This window comes from Vicia villosa, unplaced genomic scaffold, assembly GCF_029867415.1.
Source record: "Vicia villosa cultivar HV-30 ecotype Madison, WI unplaced genomic scaffold, Vvil1.0 ctg.000370F_1_1, whole genome shotgun sequence".
NCBI classification, from domain to species: Eukaryota; Viridiplantae; Streptophyta; class Magnoliopsida; order Fabales; family Fabaceae; genus Vicia; species Vicia villosa.
In genome coordinates, this window is record NW_026705171.1 from 467,323 (window position 1) to 472,786 (window position 5,464).

A 5,464-nucleotide genomic window follows, 5' to 3' on the forward strand; every position below is an offset into this window, starting at 1 on the left:
TAAAGATAGGGTTCTAACCAAGAATGAATTGGAAAGAAACAGTCAAACAAGACTTTGTACCCATGAGGAATGAACTCGAATGGGAATTTTCTCCTTTATTTTGAGAGGAGAAACTAAAGCAACCTTCTTCCACGAGGAATGATCTCAGTGGGGAACTGGAGAAAGAAAATGTTTTTTTCTGCTTATGGGTGACAACCTACTGGAGAGATGACACGCCCATACTTGTTTCTTTTCTTTCTTTTCTTTTTCTTCTTTTTTTTTTTTTTTACTTTTTTGGGATAGATATATCCTGAACAAGCGATTATTGAAAAATGCAAGAATGCATAAATGATGCAAATATGTATGAATGATGAATGTCATGAATGTAGCATACATACTGACAATACTGACAGACAATGAAGTGTATACTGGAGAAGGACCGACGTCGCAATACAACCAGATACTTGGCAAATGTTCTTCAACATGGTGTAGATAACACAGGTGATGAATGATGCTGCGTGCTTTAAACTTCTCTGGGGAAGATAAGCATCTTTTCTTATTGAGATGGAAGAACTTCTTCACTGGAGATAGAAAATCTTCGTTACTGGGGATAAAGGACCTTCTTCATTGGGGATAGAAGAGCTTCTTCACTAGGGATAGAAGAGCTTCTTTACCTCGAGGGATAATTGCTTCAAGAATTCTTTTCTGGGACAAGAATACCGTTGTCTCAACAATTTTTCAGGGAGAATCCTTTTGTTCATCCTATGGAGACGACTGCTGATGTTCCTTCCGTTGTTCACAACTCAAAGGAAAGTTTCGCTTTTATTTTGAAAAAGTGAAGTAAATTCATTTAAAACTTATTTTCTTTTTTTTAAAAAAATGAATAACACAATTAAAGCGTCATTTTGCAAGCTGAAAGAAATTAAAGATTGCAAACAAATGGGCACAAAGCTCAAATTTATTTAATAGGATGGTAATCAGCTAAAGGCGTGATTCCATAGAGTATTTACAAAAGTTGGAAATGGTAATTTATGCGGAAAAGGCTACATTGAAAGCAATAACCACTATTCCCCCTAACAACTTTGAGTTCCAACTGTGCTTGTCGCTTCAGATTGGCGATGATTTGATTGAAGATCCTTTGATGAAAAAGACTCCTCAGGTGACGAAGTATGGACTGATGCAGTTACTTTGTCATGAATCCCTAATTTTTGCCTAGATTGCCCTTTCAGGTTTTCAATCTACCAGGATGAATTTTTTCTGTTTATTGTCTCTAATTTTTGCCTGGACCGCCCTTTCGGGTTTTCATTCCACCGAGACGCTCATTTTTGCCTAAGTCGCCCTTTGCGGGTTTTCAACTTACCGAGCTGTTCTTTTGTTCTTTTTTAGACAAAGTATTTCTTGACTGCATCAGCATTCACAGGATATGGGAGTTCATCACCATCCATGGTTGCAAGAGTCATGGCGCCGCCAGAAAATGTCCTTTTGACAACATACGGGCCTTCGTAATTAGGAGACCATTTGCCCCTAGAATCTGGGTGAAAAGACAAGATTTTTTTAAGCACGAGGTCGCCTTCTTGAAATTCACGAGGTCGAACCTTTTTGTTGAAAGCTTGTTTCATCCTTGCTTGGTATAACTGTCCATGGCATAGAGCAGTCATACGTTTTTCTTCGATTAAGTTCAACTGATCGTATCTGTTTTGACACCATTCAGCCTCTGATAGCTTAGTCTCCATGAGGACTCTCATTGATGGGATTTCAACTTCTACGGGGAGCACAGCTTCCATGCCGTATACTAGAGAAAAGGGAGTTGCCCCTGTTGAAGTACGCACTGAAGTACGGTACCCATGTAAAGCAAATGGCAGCATTTCATGCCAGTCTTTGTAAGTGACGACCATTTTATGGACGATCTTCTTAATATTCTTGTTGGCAGCTTCAACCGCGCCGTTCATTTTTGGTCTGTAAGGAGAAGAGTTATGATGCTCAATCTTGAATTCCTCACACAATTCTTTCATCATCTTGTTATTCAAGTTTGAACCATTGTCAGTAATGATCTTGCTGGGAATACCATATCGGCAAATGATGTTATTCTTGATAAACCTCACATTGGCGTAAGATGCTGCTTCGACCCATTTGGTGAAGTAATCAATGGCCACCAGGATGAAACGATAACCGTTTGAAGCTTTTGGTTCGATCATTCCAATCATGTCAATACCCCACATGGAGAAAGGCCATGGAGATGAGAGAACGTTGAGTAGAGTCGGTGGCACATGGATCTTATCTGCATAGATCTGGCACTTGTGACATCTCTTCACGTGTTTGTAACAATCAGATTCCATTGTCAACCAATAGTATCCTGCTCTTAAGATCTTTTTGGACATTGCATGCCCATTTGAATGAGTTCCAAAGGACCCTTCATGCACTTCATGCATTAACATGTCTGCTTCGTGTCTATCCACGCATCTGAGCAAAACCATGTCGAAGTTTCTTTTGTATAGCACATCTCCATTCAGGAAGAAACTGCCAGAAAGTCTCCTTAGAGTTTTCTTATCTTTGTTTGATGCCCCAAGCGGGTACTCTTGAGTTTGAAGGAAGCGTTTGATGTCGTGGAACCACGGTTTATCATCGATGACTGCTTCAGTTGCAAACACATAGGCGGGCCTTTCAAGGCGCGTGATTCTGCCTTTAGGCACATCATTCCAGTGACTGACTTTGAACATGGAAGATAGAGTAGCCAAGGCGTCTGCCATTCGATTCTGATCTCGAGGTATATGATGCAATTCAACCTTGTTGAAGAAAGTCAACAGACGTCTTGCATAATCTCTGTAGGGAATCAAGCCAGGGTGATAAGTTTCCCACTTGTCTTTGATTTGGTTGATCACAAGGGCTGAATCTCCATATATGTCCAGGATCTTGATCCTTAAGTCAATAGCTTCTTCGAGACCCATAATACAAGCTTCATATTCTGCGATGTTGTTGGTGCAGTCAAATAATAGTCTGGCGGAGAACGGGATATGAGTACCCTTGGGAGTGATGATGATTGCCCCAATTCCATTGCCAAAAGCGTTTACAGCTCCATCAAAAATTAGGCCCCATCTTGATCCAGGATCAGGACCTTCTTCAGGTAACGGTTCGTCACAATCTTTCATCTTCAAGTTCATGACATCTTCATCAGGAAAGTCAAACTTGAGAGATTGATATTCATTAATTGGTTGATGCGCCAAGTGATCGGAAAGAATGCTTCCTTTGACTGCTTTTTGAGCACGGTATTCAATGTCATACTCGGATAACAGCATTTGCCACCGGGCAATCCTTCCTGTTAAGGCAGGCTTTTCAAAGACGTACTTGATCGGATCCATTTTGGAGATTAACCAAGTAGTATTGTTGATCATGTATTGGCGGAGACGTTTTGAAGCCCATGCCAAAGCACAACACGTTTTTTCGAGCATGGAGTAACGAGACTCACAGTCTGTGAATTTCTTACTCAAGTAATAGATGGCATGCTCCTTCTTACCGGTTTCATCTTGTTGTCCAAGCATACAACCCATGGATTCTTCCAACACAGTAAGGTACATGATTAATGGTCTTCCTTCAACTGGAGGAATCAATATTGGTGGTTCTAACAGGTATTCCTTGATACTGTCAAACGCTTTCTGGCAATCTTCAGTCCATACCACCCCTTGATCTTTGCGGAGAAGCTTGAAAATTGGCCCACAAGTAGCAGTCATTTGAGAGATAAATCTGGAGATATAGTTCAATCGTCCAAGAAATCCTCTTACTTGCTTTTCAGTTTTTGGTGCAGGCATCTCTTGAATAGCTCTGACTTTGTCGGGATCTACTTCAATACCTCTTTGGCTGACAATGAAACCCAAGAGTTTTCCAGATCTAACCCCAAAAGTACATTTGTTAGGATTCAAGCGAAGCTGATATTTCCTTAGTCGTTGAAACAACTTCAAAAGGTATTCAATATGTTCTTCTTCTGTGCTGGACTTGGCTATCATGTCGTCCACATAAACTTCAATTTCTTTATGCATCATGTCATGAAAGAGAGTAGTCATTGCCCTTTGGTAAGTTGCGCCGGCATTCTTTAATCCAAACGGCATCACTTTGTAGCAAAAGGTACCCCATGGGGTGATGAAAGATGTTTTTTCCATGTCTTCGGGAGCCATCTTGATCTGATTATACCCGGAGAACCCGTCCATGAAGGAAAAGACGTTGAACTTAGCGGTGTTATCAACCAGCATGTCAATATGTGGTAATGGAAAGTCATCTTTTGGACTGGCTTTGTTCAAGTCACGGTAGTCAACACACATTCTGACTTTGCCATCTTTCTTCGGAACTGGCACTATGTTGGCCAACCATTGAGGATACTCTGAGGTGACTAGAAAACCTGCGTCGAGCTGTTTTTGAACTTCCACTTTGATCTTGTTAGCCATATCAGGGTGAGTCCTTCGCAATTTCTGCTTAACTGGCGGACATTCTGGCTTCAATGGCAAGTAATGCTGAACAATATTGGTATCCAACCCAGGCATGTCTTGGTAACACGTCAACATATTCTTTGAGAAGGTCTGTCAACTTACTCTTGATATCAGTATCAAGTAGCGATCCAATGGTCACTTCTTTTTTGTCTTCTTCAGAACCCAAGTTGATCTTTTCTAAAGGCTCTTTGTGAGGCAGAATGGCTCTTTCCTCGTGCTTAAGTAATCGAGAGATCTCGTCCGGGATCTCCTCTTCTTCCTCTTCTTCGGCTTCGAACACAGGAAACTCAAAGTTGGGAGAGGGCATAGGGTTATTGCATTCAATGGGTTTATCAATAGTAAATCTGCACATGTGATTTATATTTATTTTAGAAAATTTATGAATGCAAGAGTGTATGCAGATTTTTTTTGAAAAAGTTTTTTTTATTTTATTTTGGTTTTTTAGGATTACCATTTCCAGAAAAAGCAAAAATAAAACATATAATGTAGGGAATTCAAAATGACACTTTATTTATGATTCATTTTTGAAACAAAGCCCTAAACACAAACTCATTTGTCTTGGGCAGGACAAAGAGGGAAACTTTTAAAACAAAGCCCTATACACAAAGTTATTTGGGCGGAACATTTAAAAGCAAAGCCCTATAAAACATCTCTCTGCTTTGGGCAAGGCAGGAGGTCAAAATAACAGCGAGGTGATTACTTTGAGCGGCGAACAACATTCTGAACGTCGACAGCCTTCCAGTAGCAACGAACTCCTCTGTGTATTATGTATTCAGGAAAATTCCCCTCAGAATTATCCTCAGTATTGACATTGACCGCTGGTCGAGCAGGATTTGAAGGTCCTGGTTTGTCAACCTTGTTCTTTGTAGAGTTGAAACGGTCTTCTTCTACTTCTTGAAGAGCATAAGACGAGTCACAATCTTCAGAATTTTCAGGGTGTATTTCCCAGTCTTCAGGATGAAGAGACTCATTGTCAGCGACACTTTCCGAGTCAGTTGCGGGACCATCTT